General features: G+C 36.3%; 2 pseudogenes; one reads left to right on the forward strand and one right to left on the reverse strand.

Annotated features, from left to right (window-relative positions):
• Positions 1-998: 998 nt before the first annotated feature.
• On the reverse strand, positions 999-3,378 carry LOC143258900 (histone-lysine N-methyltransferase SETMAR pseudogene; annotated as a pseudogene).
• A 12,785-nt stretch (positions 3,379-16,163) lies between these two features.
• Positions 16,164-16,652, forward strand: LOC143258901 (histone-lysine N-methyltransferase SETMAR pseudogene; annotated as a pseudogene).
• Positions 16,653-21,108: the final 4,456 nt, after the last annotated feature.

Below are 21,108 nucleotides of genomic sequence, written 5' to 3' on the forward strand. Positions count from 1 at the left end.
TACTACAGAGAAACTCCCTTCGTAGGGTTCCCAACGGCATCGACGTTCCAAGACGGTCGTTAATTTCGCGCCGGCGACGTTTCTCTTTTTCTGAGCGTGTGCCGTGCATTTCCCGAAGGAGGCCGTCCATGAATAATCAAGAAGTTTGTCACGGACGCGATCCGACGGATATATGCGTCGGCCGTGGGATAACGAACTTAGGTCCGGGGTCCGGACCTAACCCGCCGGCAATCGGTCCCCGCCTTCAGGGTAGTCGCCTTGGCCTGATTCGATCTCATTAAGCGAGAAGACAGAAGCTCGAGCCGCCGCTCCCGGAGCTTCCTTGTGAATACCGAAGCATCGGATCCGAGAGAGGACCCCGGAGTTCTCTCGCAAAAAGCGAAAGGAGAGCTAGCCTCCGCGCCGTCTTCGAGAAAATTGGCTTTCCGATGCGAATCATTTCTGAAGCACTGGCGACGTTTAATAAGGGGCTTTCCTCCTTCTTTGTCCTGTTATTGTAGGATATTGTAATTGCGCGCCCAAGCGCAATTATTTACTAATTTCCTCTCTTTATGCATGGCAAGCCGCTTTTTTCCGACATGCAAGCAGTCGCTTTGACGACGTCTGCTTTTCCTTTTGTCAAACATCCAACGGCTTAAATGACTGACGCTCGAGAATACGTCTCGAAACGCTCGGAATAAGTTGATTTCCTTCTCGCGAACCGTCGAGGTCCCTTTTGAATACGGTGTATCGAAAAATATATATCGGTGTTAATTTCAATATTCAACTCTCTTAACTGGGTAGCTCTGTTTTATTTTACAGCGGAAGTTCAATTTCTCATATTTTTATTATCTTATACAGTAGCTAAGAATAATATTCAATGAATGCTTCAGTTGGTATCGGATTACGAAGTATCGTCGAGTATGAAATTTGTAGAAAAATAGGCAAAGTTTGCTGATAATTTATAAACGCAAGAAACGATTTTACTCGTCAAAGTATGCGCCCAAATTATCAGCGCATTAAAAACCTGATGGACGAGAGTCTACGAATTCCTGGAAGGCAAATTTTACTGCATTATCGGAATTGAAATTTTTTCCTATCAAGAAGTTGTCCAAATTACGAAAGAAGCGGTAGTCTGTGGGAGCTAGATCTGGTGAGTATGGAGGATGATGAAGAAGTTCCAACTCCAATTCCTGTAGTTTTGCCACGGTCATTTGCGCAGTGTGTGGTCTGGCGTTATCTTGCAGTAAGATAGGAGTCGATCTGTTGACCAATCTGGGCTGTTTTCTTTTTAAGTTCTAGCATCATTTTGTCTAATTGCTTACAGTATATTTCTGCTGTGATCGATGAGCCTGGTTTCATGAACTCGTAATGAATTACACCCCTGCACTAGTTCACCAAACACTGACCATCAACTTCTTCTGACGAATACTACGCTTTCGAGTATGTTTTGGAGATTCGTTCTTGTCTAACCACTGCGCTGAACGCTTGCGATTGTCATATTGAATCCATTTCTCATCACAAGTGATTATTCGATTCAAAAATGGATCAGACTTGTGGCGAGAAAGCAACATCAAACAGGCTTCCAAACGCTTTTGTTTCTGGTTTTCGTTCAGTTCACGAGGAACCTACTTATCTAACTTTTTCACTTTCCCGATTTGAGCTAAATGAGTTAATATTGTTTGTTTGCTTACACCGAACTTTAATGATAATCCATAAGCACTTTGAGATGGATCAGACTCAACGGTGACCTTTAGTACGTCATTATTGGCCTTTGGTTCTGGGCGACCGCGTGGATCATTTGTGAGGTCGAAGTTACCACTCCGAAATTTGACAAACCATTTTGATACTGTTTGCTGCGTAGTTACACTAGAACCAAATACACCATTTAAGTTTCGCGCGGTCCGCGATGCCGTAGTTTCACGTAAGAACTCATACTTCGTTACAGTACGAAAAAAAGTTAATAATATTTTTTAGAGCTTAGGATAATTTCCTTTTACCGGCAATATGTGCAGCTTCTTAACAAAAAAAAAACAGCATAGATAAATATTAACACTTTCACAACCGCTGACACCACTGTGGTGTCATGGGCAGGCCAGTCGTTGTATGCCGGTGCCACTCACGTGGTGTCATTGGTAGACCAGTCGTTATTTGCCGGTGACACTCACGTGGTACCATTGATAGGCCAGTCGCTATTTGCCGGTGACTCCCACGTGGTACCAGTGGCAAGCCATTTGCAAAACTTTTCTTAATAACATGCGGTTGTGAAAGTGTTAAGGCACTGTCAAATACCAAGCTGTCAAAGTTGGCAAAACTGTAAACTACAAGTTTCGTTCTTGACGACCCTCTTTTTGAGCTTTTTATTTAAAGCCGTCTTTTTATTCTTCTATTTTATATATTTGCTACTAAAAAAATTTTTACCTTCAAATAACTAAGAAAATATTTTTATTCTTATTCTTTTATTCTAATCATGCCCATGAAAACGAACCAAAGGCTCAGCGATGATTGGACCTTGAAAGAGAAGAACCGAGTTTCAAAATGAGAATTTTGATCACTTAATAGAATGTGGTACCATTCTTTCCGTTGCACTGTTAGCACATGTAGAGGAAAGAATGCTAGAAAAATATAATACTATCTATTGCAACTATTAACACGTTCCGTGCCACGTGTACCATCGATGGTACACGCTTGCATGTTTACTTAGTGAACCGAACAAATTGTTTACAAGAAATTTAGAACCGAAGAATCAATTTCCACCGCAAGAATGGGCGTTGATAAGTTTTTGTTACGTTGTTATGTGTACGAGAATTAATAATTGCACGTAATACATCAAGTTTTAGTAAAATATCAAAGTGTGAAGATTCGAGTAAAAAAAGCTCGGCACGGAACGTGTTAATCAAATATATCGTTCGTTTTGAACAAATAAAGCCGTCAGATGATAAACGTAAGGTGTTCGTTTCGCCTGACAGCGAATAGGTCGCGTTTCGTTTCCGTTCTGCCAACTACGATCATTGTCGCCGGGTTTACGCTACGACCAACAGAGACAATGCTACTTCTGTATCTAGCACGTCTGTTGTTTCTATACTTTCCGACAACTCTAAGAGTACCGCCGGAAAATGTCAGCTGACTTTCTTTGGAGAACAGCCCAGTTCCGTACTGTTCCGAACAACACGTGACTTATCGCAGATTCGTGCTGTACATATGTGCCGGCAGAGTTTGCGAAAATGGAGAATCGTGATGTACGGTCTCTGTTTTTCGAAATGCGAGAGCCATTGTCCGCGATACAGCACAGTGTGCGCTTGACTGGCTTCTGGTTTGTGGAAATATTTATGCAATGAAAACCGCGAGACACCTCTAAAATCGAAATACCGATCCTATCGAAATTTTTCTTACTCTCATTTTCGAATTTAAAGACCAATTCTCTTCTGTGTTGCTTGTGTAAGTCACCGTGGATCTCAGAAAGCTGATCAAGGTAAATTAAATATCGTTGACACAAAACTGTTGTTACGAAAACTATTGGCTATTGAATTATTTCGCACCGACACCAGCAATGTTGGATTAAGAATGTATAATCCAGAAAACAGATCCACCAATTAAATCTAATATTATCGCAAATATACACGCAAATATATAACGCATACATTATTATAGTATGTTCAATGATCTAATGTAACCATGTAAGTTACTCCTCGTGTTATAGTAAACGGTCGACGAATTTACTCATAATTACACACACGTGAGGGAATTGATTGTAAATGCTCTAAGTGAATAAGAAAAAAAAATGCATATTTCTATAATAGATTCTTAACTTGATTGCTCGAGTTTGAAAATAAGTGTGTAGAAGCGTTTTGCGTTAAGAGCAGAATATTGATTATAAATAGTTTTATATTTAATAATTCAGTAGGAAAGATAGAGAGTCTGCTCCGTTAATAAAAATACAATAAAAATACAATAAGAACAGAGCATAACAAACGACGAATATAACTGAAATCTGGATTAAATATTTGTCGCGATAACGAAAAGTATAGTCTATTCAAAATTAAACGTCGCGTATTCTGCATATGTGTAGATAGTAACATGTGACCACGCGTATGTATAGTTCGTTACCTCTACATTCTACGTGGAATACTGCCCCCGACTACTACCCTCTGAGTTCATATAGGTACCGCGGCTCTACATCCGGTGGACCAGGTCCCTACGCGGCCATTTTCTCCTTACATATGATATCGTTGATTACAGATAACCACGCTCCGCACAGTTTATTACAGTCCGGTTGCAACGGAAGAACTATAATACAGTCTAGGAATAAACAGCCGTCTATTACATATTTAGAGAAGTTCATTTCTTATTTTCCGTATAAACTGTGCACACGAACCTTTATACGTGCGCTAAAATATATTGGGTTGGCAACTAAGTAATTGCCGATTTCAGTTATAGATGTCTCTCACTCCCATTTTTATGATATCCGTAAATGTTGTATTATAAAATTATTATTATTATTATTATGTTATTTTTTATTATCCGTGAATGTTAGCAACTGGACAAATTGAATGCAGCGGTCAAGGAAAAGCGACCAGAATCGGTCGATCGTAAAGGTGTCATTTTCCAGCAGGACAATGCTAGGCCGCACACGTCTTTGTCCGCTCGGCAAAAATTGATGGACATTGGTTGGGAATCGATGTTACACCCACCATATAGCCCTGATCTCGCGCCATCGGATTACCACTTATTTCGATCCCTGGACAACTCCCTTCGTGGTAAAACTTTGAACGACGATGACGCTGTAAAATCTCACTTAACACAGTTTTTGGCCGGAAAGGATCAGACTTTCTACGAGCGTGGAATTTTCAAGTTGTCAGAGAGATGGCAGAAGGTCATCGAACAAAATGGGAAATACATTACAGATTAAACTTCGCAAAAAAGCAAAAAAAAAAATTCTATTTCATTGAACAAATCGGCAATTACTTAGTTGCCAAACCAATAATAGGTTTCCCTTCATTTGTTTATTATTATGTTTCTTGAATATGATATTATTGTAGAGCAACGTGAGCAATATTTACTATATATTTTAATATTATATACTATTTATTTATTTATATAATCACTATATTGTATTTTATGTCGTTATTACTTATTTTGATATTGCACGTGTTCGTACGATTATTCAATAATACAATAATCATTATACATCAGTTAAAATTCAGAATAAATGTCTTATTGTTTTGCTTTTATAAACCAATATAAAATAGCTGCTTTTAGAGCTCCATAAATCTAGTGTTAAAATGGGGAATGAATTAGGCAAAAATGTTGGGATGAATTTTTAAAACTTTAGAAAACAATTGGTGGAAGTAATTCAATATAAACGAAGAGAAAAAACTGAGGATATTAGAAAAGCTTATCGTCAGCATAAAAATAAACCACTTGGCTAAGCTAGTTCTATTTGAAAAATTATTATAACGTCAAAACTTGATGCATGTTACCTGTCGGCATTTAGAATCCATGATCATGGTATTTCAGAGGGTACAGGATCGATCTATTTGATACTCCACAGAATTGTTTCAGAGACAAAAATCTAAAATCTGACAGAGGCTTTTTCTACTCTGGCACTCAGCTTTTATCTCGCAGGTGAAACGCTCGCGATGTTTCACTCGAATATCGATACTTTAAGTCTCCATATTGGTGCCATTTCGTCGTTTCTCCAGAGTTTAAAAAAGCTGTCGAGAAAATCGAGGCAATGTGTCCTATGTGTATATATGTATACGATCGAAAAACTCTAGAATAGAATTTAGCAAACTTTGCTTACATTATCTCAGCTTCGATCTCGCGAAAAACATTCACCAATTTTTGCAAATGGAATTTCCACAGGATTATTTAATCTCGCAAACTACACTTGTATTATTCCATTTTCCTTTTCAATATTTACTAAAAAATTTCATTAATAATGTTGTAGCTCGTAAGAAGGTCAATGATTTGTAAAAAAACGTTCAATTGCCTGTGCAAATATAATTTCCAAGAAATTGTTTAATTTCATTAATTTCACTTACATTTTTCTTTCTTCGATCTCAGAATTTACTATTTGCATGATAATATAGCAGTTTGTAAGAAAGACAAAAATTTGCAAAAAAAGGTTTACCAATGACTGTAAACATAATTTCCAGAAAACGTACCTCGGCCGATTTTTCATTCGCATCAATTTTATATAATATTTTGACAAGTTCGCTATTCGATGAGCAATCTACTAACGATGCAATTTTTGTTTTTTGCATGTTTTCGTTTACTTTCATTCCTAAACCACGATAGCAGAAGAATCGAATTTTATCTCGAGTTAGAAAAAATGCATAACATTCGTATTTAATAGAGTATGAACGAATGATTGAGAATCATCGCGAGTCTGACTCGTTGTAATAGTACAAGTGGTTAATTTGCTGCTTGGATCATATTAATTCGCCAGAAGAGTTTCGCGCCGCAACAAGCCGTGTGATTGACGAAAACTATATTAGAGTAATTAAAAACATGGCAGGGCGGAAGTCTGTCGACTCGCATTTTTTCTTCGCACTGCAGCGCTTGTCATTCAACGGATCGACGACGGAGCCACGCGTGTCGTATACATATAGCGCTGCATCGTTCAAGCGGTGACCCGGATTTTAGCACGATTAAACGATTCGAAATCGTAGCGCAATCGCCGGTGGATTCGATCATCGAAAGGAGATATCGAAAGGAGGGGAAGGAACTAGTCGGAGTACTCGGAACGTGGGACTAAACTCGTACTTCGACTTGATTAATCAAATTTGTAAGGGACATCGATCGCGCCAAGTTCGCCAATTTTAATCCTCTACGATTTTTTCGATGTTTCTAACATGCAGGAATTTTATTTGTCACGGATAATTTGCCAGAGATGATTAGATAGATAATTTGCTAGGTAAATATTTTAATTCAAATCGCAAGTTTACTTTCTGACAAAATTTTAGAACGCAGAATTTAGACTTTTCTATTAGAACGACCTTTCCAATTTTAAAAGAGCTCTATTTAAGCTCTCTATTTAAATAGAGCAATTTTTAAATAACGCAATCATATATTATTTTAAATTTTATTTGAAAATTTACTAGATACCGTTTCATTCCAGTGAAAAATGTTAATTATCTGTTTGATATAATTATAATACTGGTGACTTTTATTACAACATATTCCATTGTCTTATGAAAAGCACTATATAAGAAAAACATAATACAGGGTGTCCCAAAAATGTCTCGCAATCCGGAAATGGCGGGTTCCTCGGATCATTTGAAGCAACTTCTTCCTTTACAAAAATGTTCTCCGAGGCACCGTTAACGAGTTATTAGCGAACAACAGTGACCAATAAGAATCGAGTACGGCTGACGCGAGGCGGCCCAGCCAACCAGCGCGCGAAGCCCAGTTCCGCTCATTGGCTCGGTCGCCTCGCGCCAGCCGAGATCGCCACTCATTGGTCACTGTTTTTCGTTAATAACTCGTTAACGGTGCCTCGGAGAACATTTTTGTAAAGGAAAAAGTTGCTTCCAATGGCCCGAGGAACCCGCCACTTTCGGATTGCGAGATATTTTTGGGACACCCTGTATGTGCAGACAGAATATACAGTATCAGACTCTGTACAGTACATATCAGACTCTGCCGTCCAGAGAAATAGCCTCGCGCAGAATTCAGCCGTACTTCAATAGAAAGCCCAGCAAGATCAGCTCTGTGCTTAACGTGTTAAATATTTATAGTTATTTTACTTTTTCATAATTTCTCATTCTTTGGATTGTCGAAACAAAGTCATTTTATTTTATCGTACGAAGTAAAAGTTACTTCATTTTTTCGTACGAAGCGAAAATATTTTACTTCATTCCGTACGTCATCGAAGTATAAATATTTAGCGAGCTTACATTTCCCATTTAAAACGTAATTCTATTGGAACAACAGATTCCGATTCTATCGGGAAAAATATTGTTTAAAAGTTTTCATCAACTTTATTCAGCAAACGAAGTTCCCCGGTCTGACAACGGTATGTTCGGTCCCATGAAACCGTCTTATTGCATACGCTTTCCCGCGGAGGTTGTAAAAGTTCCCACCTCCGAGTTACTGTCGAGTATTATCAGCGGCTATTTAATTTTCAACGGTTTAGCGGTCAAATGCTCGTAGCTTTTACAGCGACAATAACATTTCCGCGTTCCTTCGAATTGCTGATCCATCGCGCAGTGTTATTGATCGCGATTCCAACGGATCAAATGTCCCAAAACTGCTGTTCTTATGCTTCGAAAATTTGTGCCGTAATCTAAACATTGTTTGGGTGAACAATTTTTCACGATTTTTCTAAATAATTCTACGACAAGGAAGTTAAAGGAAGTTTCCGTTAAAGGAAGACAAGAAATGTCATAATTCTGTTAATATTAAAATTGTCATAGTGCAATATTTATAGTTCCAGTGATTGATATGCATTGAGCATTTATTATTGCCAAGTTGAACGTTTCGTTGAATATAGTGGAAGAACGAGCAAAAGCATTAATTGGATTCGCACGTATAGCCCCGACTTTTCACCCACCGGAATCGCGATCGTGTTATGATGGTTCTCGATGGATTTCTCGTTTCCTTCTCAAATATCTGCTTACAGAAATACCTATTTAGGATTAACCGGGCTGAATTGTGGCTACATCAGAATGCTTGCCGCGACGGCCGAGAATTTTCTGCGGTTACTTAAGCAACTCCATCGAGGGTTGCCGTGTAGCGATTTCCCTTAAGAACAGTTTCCTAAGAAAGCTTAAAGTTCCGTTGAGCACCGCGAGTTTGAACAGAACAAAAACATTTTTGTTCGGCCGTGGGGCTGCGGGTAGTTTAAACGGCTGAAACGACTTTAATTATAATACACTATCGCGGCGTGAGCTGGCCGATGACGTTATAAACAATTTAATTAATGCGGTAATTAATCAGCGGCGAATGTCGGGCGCGGCGCACGGCGCGACGAATCTTCTCGCATCGATTCGATTCTGTATTAAATCTCGTTTGGTAATTTCACAGTGGATCTGCGCAGACCTTTTGATACGCTAAAATACATCAACCAGCGATGAACAAATTATATTCGGTATGAAAATAGAGGAACGAAGAGGGCAATCAAATTTATTTACTTTAACATCAGCTGATTGAATTACCGACAGAGACGATTATACGGTATCGTTGTTAATTCTCTTTGTTGTCTGTACTCCTGGAAAGGAAACAAGTAATTGGATTGTTACTTGCACAAATAAGAAGATATTTCTCGCGAGAGTTTGTAGTATTTTAGTAGAAAGTGTGTAGTTGATTATAATACTAAATAAATATAGAAATAATAAATAGAAGATTCTGTTGAGCATTTCATCGCATGATTGAACTTAATTTCAAAGCTATCATATATTTCTGATGTTATAAACAACCTTGAATATTATAAATACTAAATAAATATATAAATAATAAATAGAAGATTCTGTTGAGCATTTCATCTAATGATTGAACTTAATTTCAAAGCTATCATATATTTCTGATGTTATAAACAACCTTGAATATTATAAATACTAAATAAATATATAAATAATAAATAGAAGATTCTGTTGAGCATTTCATCTAATGATTGAACTTAATTTCAAAGCTATCATATATTTCTGATGTTACAAACAATCTTCAATATTAAGATTAAATTATGATCTATCTTAATTAAGATAGAATAGATACAACATTTTCATAGCAAACAAATAAGAAATAGTCGTATTCTTTCCATTGATCACGATACAGATTATGAAATCACGCTTGACAAAGCGAAATAGAAACATGTAACAAGTAAACTAGAGACTTTTATGCAAATTCTCACTTTCATAACTTGTTGTAGCGGGATTAGAAATCAACAAAAATTTCCTCCGTCAACTAAAAAATTGCTCACTCAAAACAGAAAATAATAATGCGATTAGATTATTGGCTCGTTAATTTATACTCATTCTTGCATTTGATAAATTTGCACATGCCGTAAATGCATAAATGTCCGCAGTCTAGGAATAAGTGATAGTGAAATAAGAAAAACATAATACAGGGTGTCCCAAAAATGTCTCGCAATCCGAAAGTGGCGGGTTCCTCGGGTCATTCGAAGCAACTTTTTCCTTTACAAAAATCTTCTCCGAGGCACCGTTAACGAGTTATTAACGAAAAACAGTGACCAATGAGAGGCGAGCTCGGCTGGCGCGAGCCGACCGAGCCAATGAGCGGAACCGGGCTTCGCGCGCTGGTTGGCTGGGCCGCCTCGCGTCAGCCGTACTCGATTCTTATTGGTCACTGTTTTTCGTTAATAACTCGTTAACGGTGCCTCGGAGAACATTTTTGTAAAGGAAGAAGCTGCTTCAAATGATCCGAGGAACCCGCCATTTCCGGATTGCGAGACATTTTTGGGACACCCTGTATATTGCTAGAAAAGACATTCGACATAATATCTTCGATTGTATATCCACGAGAAGCTTCTTAGAAATAACAATTTACGACGAAGATTAAAAAGACAATTACAAAAAGGACACACATGTTATATTTTCCTGACCGATCAAGATTTATAATTTTGTAACTTTTTTTGTTACCATTACTATTACTACTACTACTACTACTATTATTATTATTATTATTATTATTATTATTATTATTATTATTATTACTATTATAACTTTATTTCTTTTAGTATGGTCGCATTAACTGCGAATTCTGTAATAGAAAACTATAATATATATTATATATTATATATTATAATATATATTATATACTATAATATATATATATATATATATATATGTTACTCGTTATAGTTTTCTATTATAGAATCTTTATGTATAGTTAATTATATATATATATATATAACGAGTCAGATTTGCAGTTATCATGGCATAAATGTACGAACGAGTACGTATATACGTATTTATCGCGTATACAGTTTCGAGTACAGTCAGTCCATAAAATCGTCCACGTTTGGGATCGCTTCGGACGTGCCGCCACTTTCTCGAACACGCCGCTATATTTTTAATCCGTCCTTTGTTCCTCGAGTAAAACGGTCAGATAGTTCCTGTTTGAGCGGTAAACATTATTCTTTGGCACGGCCATAAACCAGCGGGGCCATAATTTTATCAAGACGCGCACAGACATTTCTCGTTTGCGGAAGACTCGTTATTGTCCGTAAACGGCAGTGAAAAAAATTCTTGCCCGCTACGCAATCAAAACCTCCGTGGGCTCGGCATAAAAGTTTTACGGCTCGTCCACTCGGAAACCGCGTTACGGTCGGACAAGAAATGGCCCCGATTAAACTTCTACTGCCCGGGGGTCCTCTGAATTTCAGTGGACAGACGAACGACGAAATGCGAGAATAGATTTTGAAGCGTTTTCCGAGCATTTACCGCTAAACATTCCAGGTTCGAATACGGTCCCGTCCAGTTCTCGAAAAACGAGGTTCCGCGAAGACGTCCGACTACAGTGACCGAAATAATGTTAGGTCCGTCTCATTTTTGCGATGTAACGACATGTTTCACGTAACGTTCCTGTCATTTTCTTTTCTGTTATTAGTAGGTGATTCGTCACAATGCATTAAGTGAAACATATCATTATTTAAATAATATAGTCTGGATCAATATGGTTATTATAACAATATTACAAATATTTGGAAATTTTCTGCGAAATAAATATAGGTTCACTTACTAGTTTTGTGTTTGTATTTATAAAGTTATCGTGAATGCAATTAGAAATAAATGAATTACGAATTAAGCTGTTAATATTTGATTAATATCACACAAATACCTGTTGCAGAATTGAGTCCATTAATTTCTCCAGCGGAAGAATTCATTTCTTCTTCCGGAAAAATGTTCTAGATCATTTTAAACATATAAAATATACAGGGTGTCCCAGGTTTTAATGTTCAAACATTGTCAGTATATTCTATGGCGCGAAGTAAGAAAAGAATGTTATGTAGACATAGATCATATAGAGCTTTATTAAGAAGTTATAACAGAAATTCAGAATAGGAATAGTAATGAACTAAAAAAAAATAAAAAAATAAAAAAAAATCTTCGATCGATGTCAATCATGTATTATCAACAACGGTTATTAATACATTTCGAAATGTATTAATAAACACAGCTTACATAAACACACGGCATGCGCTGATCTATTCAAGCCAATGCTCGCAGTAACAGCAAGTTGATTACTATTCCTATTCTGAATGTTTGTTATAACTTCTTAATCAAGCTCTATACGACCTATGTTTGCATAACATTCTTTTCTTACTTTGTGCCATAGAATACACTAACAAAGTTTGAACATTAACTCTTTGCATTCCGCTGTCCCCTCTCATGGGACATCGTAATTCTAGCATATCACTCGGATGTCCCCTCTTGTGGGACATTCAAGTTTATTAGTAATTACGGGGAATTGAGTTATTTCAGCGCAACTTTTTCAGACATGCATGTTTCCCTGAAGTTTTCTCTTGAAATGGCAGAAGAAATCGAATCAAAATATAGTAAAATTACTAAGATATATACAAGAAATGTCAGCGGGTTTTGACGAGAACGTGAGAGGCGTGCTCACGACGGTCCGAGCACTTCGAAGACGCCACTTGAAAAGAGCAATAAGGCAAGTTTGTAGAAGAAAGATCGGTATGCGAACATAGCACGCACTGTATAGTGAGATTTATAATCATAAAATCTGGAGGAAAAGATTTTCAAAGCTGAACTCGGTCTGGTTCGAAGCGTCGAGCGGTATAGATAGATCTAACGAGTGAGAAAATCGGAAAAGTTATTCTTCTCTTGGTAAATAAATTGTTTGGTAAAAGTTTTTTTGGTAAATATCATCTTGCGAGTTAGTAATAACAATTAGAAATTTTCAACCTATGTATTTATTCATATTTTTTATTAGAACAATGGCAAAACGTTCAAACACGAATGAGTCTCATGACACAAGTAGTAGCGAAGATGAGCTCCGGATAGACGTTTATACAGATATGTTAGAAATGTTACACAGAAATGTTACTACAGATATGTAGAAGGTTTTCTTTTACAGTTAGTCCATCGTTTTGATAGCAGCGATAGTGATATCGTCCAAGCAACAAGGCGACGAGAGAAAGAGTTCGCATAGATAGCGATTACAACAACGAAACGAAATTATAAACCAAACAATAACAAAATTATAAAAAATAAAATATTGATTTTTTTGCAAATTTCTCGATTTCAGTCAAATTCATATAAGTCCAATATCATTATAATATGTTAGTTAGTTCCAAAACCATACTAAATAGTACGAGGGTCTGTAAATGCCCGTTTCTGTCGAAAAGTGGCGCCGAGTAGCTGGTAGCCAACGTCCAAAATGGTTCGGAGTGCTAAGGGTTAAAACCTGGGACACCCTGTATAAATATATAAACATATAAAATAACCAGTTGTTTGAAATTCTTCAGATACACAATGTGAGCCAGTAATTGGACCTTTTCTCTGGAAAATTGACGTTCCACGAAATTTCGGTCGAGAAATGAATCGCTTGTTTTTACGTTCCTCGTCGGGACGTAAAAACAAGTAGACAGGGTCCGAGATGTGGAACGCAGCAAGGCACGAGATTTATCTTGCGATAGCAAAGTCGAATAAATTTGGTTCGATGTCGCGATGGTTTTGATAATGTCGGCGCGTAACCGAGGTGTTTCTGCTGAACAAATTAGGATAGGCGACGCAGAACGCGGACATCATCGCGGCAACTATCAAAACCGGCCGAAATTCGCCGGTCCCGGGCAACTCCGCCACGGAGTTATCCGGCAAACTAATCACCGGGAAGTCCGAGCAACATCGAAATTGTACGGCAGCTCGAGGAGGAACGTATTCTACGTGCAAGATACGTGGCCTGCGAACGGCACGCGCCCCAGAACCAATGAGAGCGGCCACAGAACTGCAGAATTATCGATGCCGCGGTGGCATTGCGGCGCTGTGTCCATTAATTCGACGTTAGCCTAAGGGGCTTTAAATAATTAATCCGGCGGCCCACCTGCCGCGATTAAACGACGCGATTAAACCGATCCCCGGGTTTACTTGACCGAAGACTGCCGGGTCCACGGGCCACTGACTTTCTCCGTCGAGCTATGTACCATCTGCGACGCTCAGCGATGCTCGGTCCGCAGACGCGACGATTGAAATTTCACGAATAGTCTCTGTCCGGTCTGACTGTTCTTCGGCTGCCACAAAAATAGAATGGGTCGTGCCGCGAAATCGGTTATATTGGATCCCGTCGTTTCGAGAATAGTGGAGCCAGTTACTGTGGGATAGCCAATTACTGTGCCTTTTATTTATTTTCAAGCGTAATTAACTTTGTATCTATCTCATAAGATGTATCAAATCTTTTATTATTATTAACAATAAAACTAATTAATATAGATATATACTATATTACGTAATATGCATACATTGTATAATAATATGTAATATATACTAGTTAATATAATATATAATATATAATATATACTAGTTACTAACTATATACTAATATATACTACTATATTATTATAATATTTAATAATTACTAGTAACTAATTATTACTATAAATAACTTAGTTCAATTAATGATGTATTTGTTAAGATTAAACATGTAAATGACGGAAATTCTTGACATTTTCTTCAGTGTAATAAATCGTTCTAGGTAAGATATCGTAATGTTTGTTAATCGTATTGGTAAGATGCATTAAGTTTACGAAACAACAAAACAGTGATTATTCGTTTGAATTTTTGTTTTTAGGTTCAATTTTAGTAGTTTATTTACTGTGCACAGCAACTGAATTTTCTGAGGTCTTGAAATTGTCAATTTCTTTAGTAAAGGAAATTTTTAGATGATTGTTACTGCGGTGCTTGTGCAGTAGCGGAGAAAAGATTAATATTGAACCTACCGAGTCGGTCCGAATAACAGAGGTTTCACATTTTTTGCTGAAATTATGAAAACTCTTTCATACATTTTATTCAATTACATTTTACATTTGATTTTATTTATGCATATACAATGGTGTGCGTAATTATAGACCCGAAGTAATTCTTGCATTGTCACTAATATCTAAACGAAATCGTAAGAAAATATCATATTTGTATATCTTTATTTTCTATTATTTCTAATATCGAAATAAACAAATATGATATTTTATTAAGTTCTTTTTTTAAATATACAGCGCGTCCCGGCTAAAGGAGGGATATTTTACCGATATTTAAACAAAAACCTGAAGAGAAACTATATTTCTATATTTCTACTATTTCTAATACGAAAATGTATAAATATGATATTTTATATATGTTTTATATATGTACTATTATATGTATTATATATTTTATAATATGTGCATATATGTATAGTTTTATTACTAGACTGCAGATGTTTATGCAAAATAAAATTTGTCTGCATCGATTGCAAGATGCAGGAGCTTAACAAACATTTATTTCCTTTCTTAATAATTGAAATGTGTTGAATATAATACAATAGTATAGTAAATTCTCCCTAATTGACGCTCAGATTGTACTCAAAAATGGACAATTTGGGAAGAGGAGAAACGATTATTCGAGCCTTGCGGCTCGTTTTTATAGTTACCGATCAACAACTATATAAACGAACTGCAAAACTCGAATGATCGTATCTCCTCTTCACAAATTGTCCATTTTTGTACGCAATCTGACCGTGAATTAGGGAAAAATTACTATACTCTGAATATATATTATTATACATTATTATACATTATTATATATTACATTTTATATATGTAAATTTATACAAATTTCTATAAGTTAATTACTTTAGTGTAATCATCAATATATATATTAGGTTGACAAGGATGAAATTTGTAATTAATAATATTGCCAACTTCAACAATTTATTATTTGACATTGGCTTAATATTTTACCGTTCTGTTTTTTTTATTGGAAAGTTACAAATCTCGCTTGTTTAAAGAAATTATTTTAAGCTCTAAAAAATATTGAAAACTTTTTTAAAAATTAATTTTGTTGAAAATGGAACGGTCGAAAATTCGCACTATTATGAAGTATGAGTTCTTACGTGGAACTACGACATAGACGCGTGAAATATTAATAGTGTATTTGGCTCTGGTGTAACTAAACAGCAGACAGTATCAAATTGGTTCGCCAAATTTCGTACAGGTTATTTTGACCTCAACGATGAGCCACGCGTTTGCTCAGAATCAAAGGTTATCACACCTGTCTAGCGCAGGTGAGATTCGTTATAATTTTATGGAACCTGGCTCACCGATCACAGCAGAAATATACTGCAACCAACTGGACGAAATGATGCAAAAACTTAAAGAAAAACAACCTAGATTGGTCAACAAATCGACTCCCATCTTATTGCATGATAACGTTAGATTACACACTGCACAAATGACTGTGGCAAAACTACAGGAATTGGAGTTGGAACTTCTTCATCATCCTCCATACTCGTCGGATCTAGCCCCCACTGTCTATCACTTCTTCCACAATTTGAACAATTTTTTAATAGGAAAACAATTTAATTCCGACAATGCTGTAAAACTGGTCTTCCAGGAATTCATTGACTCTTGTCCACCAGGGTTTCATATCACCGGCCTGAACAACCTGCCGCTTAAATGGCAAAAGTGCATCGACAATATGGGTGCATACTTTGATGAATAAAATAATTCCTCGTATTTGTAAGTTATGAAACAACTTTGCCTTCTTTTCTACAAATTTCATACTTGACGACCTGATATATACGCATAAGTTGACTGCGAGTTGATGATTAGATCAACAACGTTTATATAATATATATATTATACGCATAAATTGACTGCGAGTTGATGATTACACTAAAGTAATTAATTTAGAGAAATTTGTATAAATTTAACATATCAAATATGGATATTTCAAGGAATTGAAATGAATTGAAACGCACCCACAGGGAAACCTCGAAATCTGAAAAGGAAATGCAGTGGAAATCGAGCAGTACCGCGATTAATTACACAGTCAAATTTGTGTTTTACCAGTCGATGAAGATTCGGTAATAGGGCTTGATTGAGTTCATTAATTGATCCACAAGTGTCTCGTTCGGTTTCAAATGATCCCATTCGATCGGCGAAAGGCAGATGGATTTTTATTAACTATATAACCCTGTGAAATTTCCGGTCATTACAAAGTGGACGGATGACAGTTTGATTGCTGAAAGAGAATCCTCTACTCGGTCTGTTAATTACAATTTGCGGGCAGAGACATAAAGAGAGATATTAATGAAAGGTTCGGTAATATGCTTTTCGGTCAGGGATCGATTTATTCCAATTGAACAATATGACGATAACTCTAATCGTTCAGTTGTCGATTTGCATTTCAATGAAATTACCTTCTCGTCGGACAATTTTACCTCTATTAACATTGCATGCGCATGCAGTTCTTCGCTGCACCGTGATTAAGGGTTTAGACCGCTGTAACAAAGCAGGCGATTTTGTTGCAGTGCGGATTATTTGAAAAAGTCAGGTAATTTTTTTATGGGTTATTACGAAATCAAATACTCAATTAACTTGCAATTTTGTGAGCATATCATAACTCAGAGATTATTGTAAATTAACCAGTCGTTTGCATTTCATCTGTAAGTTATTTATTCGATATACGTGTTACTTGCGACAAATATTACAATAACACTCAGCATATTTTAAAATCAGAATAAATGTCTTATTGTTACTTTTATGAACTAATATAAATCAGCTGACTTTGATGTTCCGTCGATCTTATGTTAAAACGTCAATAGTGTTAAGTAATGTTTCCGAATTTTTAATCCAACATCGATGCATTCAGATTTTCCGGAACATTTTAGTTTCCCGTTGTTACCGTTTTTCTATGGATATTTATCCGTTAAACGTAGAGTCGATACGTCATGCAGCATCGGTATTGTAATATATTACATGGCATTCATTACCCAGACAGTATCAAGCATTGTTGTGTTACACGGTATCGATTACCGCAGCATGAGTTATACGATCTATTACGCGTTGTCATGTGACAATAATGGACATCATTACGCTCGAGTTAAGAACGCCTGCTAATTATTGGCAAATTGTCGGAAACACATCATCGCCATATTCCCACAACGTTTCTCGAGCTTTTCGAACACAAGTTAATCAGATTTATATATGAAATCGTTTCTTCGAGATACGGATCGATCGCTTTCTCATAGAAACAGAATAATTTTGTAAATTTGAATCGAATCGATGCATTCATTGAAATGATTATCATCTAATCATTGCATCGGCGCACGCATCGTGTAATTCCTGCGATCGACTTTATCCATTGATCATCTAAATCGACAAATTTCAGGAAATTGGCCCATTTAATATAACGAATAGATGATGAACGCGTTATGCTTGCCCGATCACCGTCGGATAAATTGCATTTGTTTGACCAATTATAGGATGGATTATGATTGGACCGAGAATATCTATGCAAACGTATCTATTCATGATTTCAGAAAGTCAGAACTTTCAATGTTAACCGTTTCAATTGATTTCATTTCTGTCAATGTCTCGCAATACAGTTTGATAATACAATATCTTTCAAATGCATCGGAGATTTCTATATTTTATATTAGCAAGAATTAAGAAAACGCACTGCGTCGAGATTGATTTTTACACATTCAACTGATACTTGAATATCAGCCTTCTTCTAAAAAAATCGTATAAAATCACATACATATTTTTCATTACAAGCGTCGACTTGGACCGTCTATCGAGTGTAAGATATAACAATAAAAAACACAAGCATCATAAGAAAAACACAAACACAAATGAAGATAAACATCTTTTAATTTATGTAGATAGAGTTTGAATAAATGATTAATTTTCTCTTTCATTCCTTTATATTTGTTAACAAGATCATATGTACTTCAAGCTATATAACACTAACTGATAAAGCCAAATTGAGTCAACAAACAAACAGTCAAAAACCAAACAAAAATCATATTAGAAATTAATATTTCAAATCTCAGAATTTCTCATACTTTTAGTTTTTCTTTTACCACGAAGAAGCGAATATTTTTTTTCTGTGGCATAAGTCACTTTTTCAAAAAGATCGAGTTAATGGTAACACTAATTACAATTGAACGGTATCTTTCCATTTTAAAAAAATTTGCAATCATTAAGTTGAGAACTATTGAGATTTGTTCGAGAGAAGTTTTGCTAATTAACGGTATAACAAACATGTTTATTTTGAAAGTGGCGTAAGTCGATGTACTCGGGAAATTAATTGCGGAGCTTAGTGTAAAAGAAATAGAAACGTGCGATAAGTGTGTGCGAAGTATTGTTTTGAATTATTTTCAGTATTTTTAGAAAAGTTGTGATCACTGGACTTATTTTTATAAGTGCGAAAGAATAGTGCAGTTTTGTAAATTATATTATAGCGATGTGGCGGCTACCTCCAGACCCGCCAGCAGATGGCTATAAAATGTTTTATAAACTAACTTTAGATGAAAAAGATGAATTTCTCACTTTGGATTTGTCACAAATAGAAATGGATCCGTTATACGCTGGATCTCGTCCTGTTTCTTCAGCAAAATACAAAGACACGATGGACTTGCTTAATTATATACCCCCGATATACTACAGTTATTTTAAAAATTTGATACAAAACACGATTTCCGAGGACTTAATCACTCCTATTGATGACGAAAATTAAATTGAACCGATGTATTTTCATATAAATTACTTATATTTATGTTTCAAAATGTACTAATTGTTTTTGTATTTTATGAATATTAACATAAAAAATACTTAAATCAAATCTTTATGTTGAATATGTTCATGGTATAAATTATTATTATATATGTAATTTATTCAACAATTTTAGTAAATCACTGTCCTTTCGAAACATCACTTCAGTAAAATAAGTCGGACAAAGTTAATGTACTAAATTAATGTATGCAAGTGGCTTAAGTCACTTTACCGTAATGAAAAGTGGTGATTTTTTAATGTTTATACGAAATTATTTATTCCGAGAAAAATATCAGTATCCTGAGATAACAAATACAAGTAAATCTTCTCGAAAGTTAGCATCCATATTTTTAAACTTGTTAAAACGCAAACCCTTAGATATCTCGACTTAAAAACAAAGTGACTTATGCCACTTTGAAAATAAACGGCTCATTTCTCAGTACATTGTAAAAGAATAGACATTTTATTTTTAACTCTTGCAAAGTAGTGACCGTATCAATTTTTTGACCCAGAGTATTTAAATCGTTTACTTAGTTATTCAATGATCGGTAATTAAATGATAATAATATTTAAGTAATAATAAGACTGCAAGGAATATCTTCAAATATAAATTTGGAAAAAATGCTGAATAAAGCTCAGAATTGTTCTAAACATCGTCAATAATACTATCGTGAAAATGGTCCGCTGTCCGAAGGTTACATTGAAGTGTGTTTATTCGAAAATTAGGATTTGGAAAAAAATTGACCTCGTATGCCTAATGTGAGATCCACCTTTGCCCTACATTAGCCTCATTTCGAATCCATATAAAAATGTTGGCCTATAGACGGTTAAAGTATCGTAGAGTATCGCAGAACAGTGTACAGTGTACGAGACCCGAAGCTGCCTCTTAAGTGTAACCCATTGGCATTTAGGGCGGTATGGGAAGAAGAGTGGCCAATCCACACCCGTACACAGGGCGGCGTGCGCGTAAAGGATGCACGTGCAAAGCTGTATGTACACGTATCGGTAGTCACTATGTCGACCGGCGGACCCTCATCCGTGCCTATGTACTATTACAGTGTATATAATCGACGCGGGTCAACACGTCGACAGAGAACGTCCATTACTTCATCAAACCCTGGTCATCGTCGACGGATCCGTCCACCGCCAATTTGCCAACAATAGCGACGCTGTACCGTGTATATAAACAGGTTAACACTTTGGTCATCCCAAATGGAACATCCTCCGGCTGTATCGGGTCCGCCAGGTGCGCAGGAAGCTCCGCATTCCTCATTTCTCGATTCCTTCGATACACCGTCCAGCGGAACCTCGATTATCCGAACCTGCGATGACAGAATCCTCTGGTATCCGGAAGACGCGTTTCGTGACCTAACAATTGGACGACGGCCCGTTTTGAC

Source organism: Megalopta genalis, chromosome 2 (genome assembly GCF_051020955.1).
Source record: "Megalopta genalis isolate 19385.01 chromosome 2, iyMegGena1_principal, whole genome shotgun sequence".
NCBI classification, from domain to species: Eukaryota; Metazoa; Arthropoda; class Insecta; order Hymenoptera; family Halictidae; genus Megalopta; species Megalopta genalis.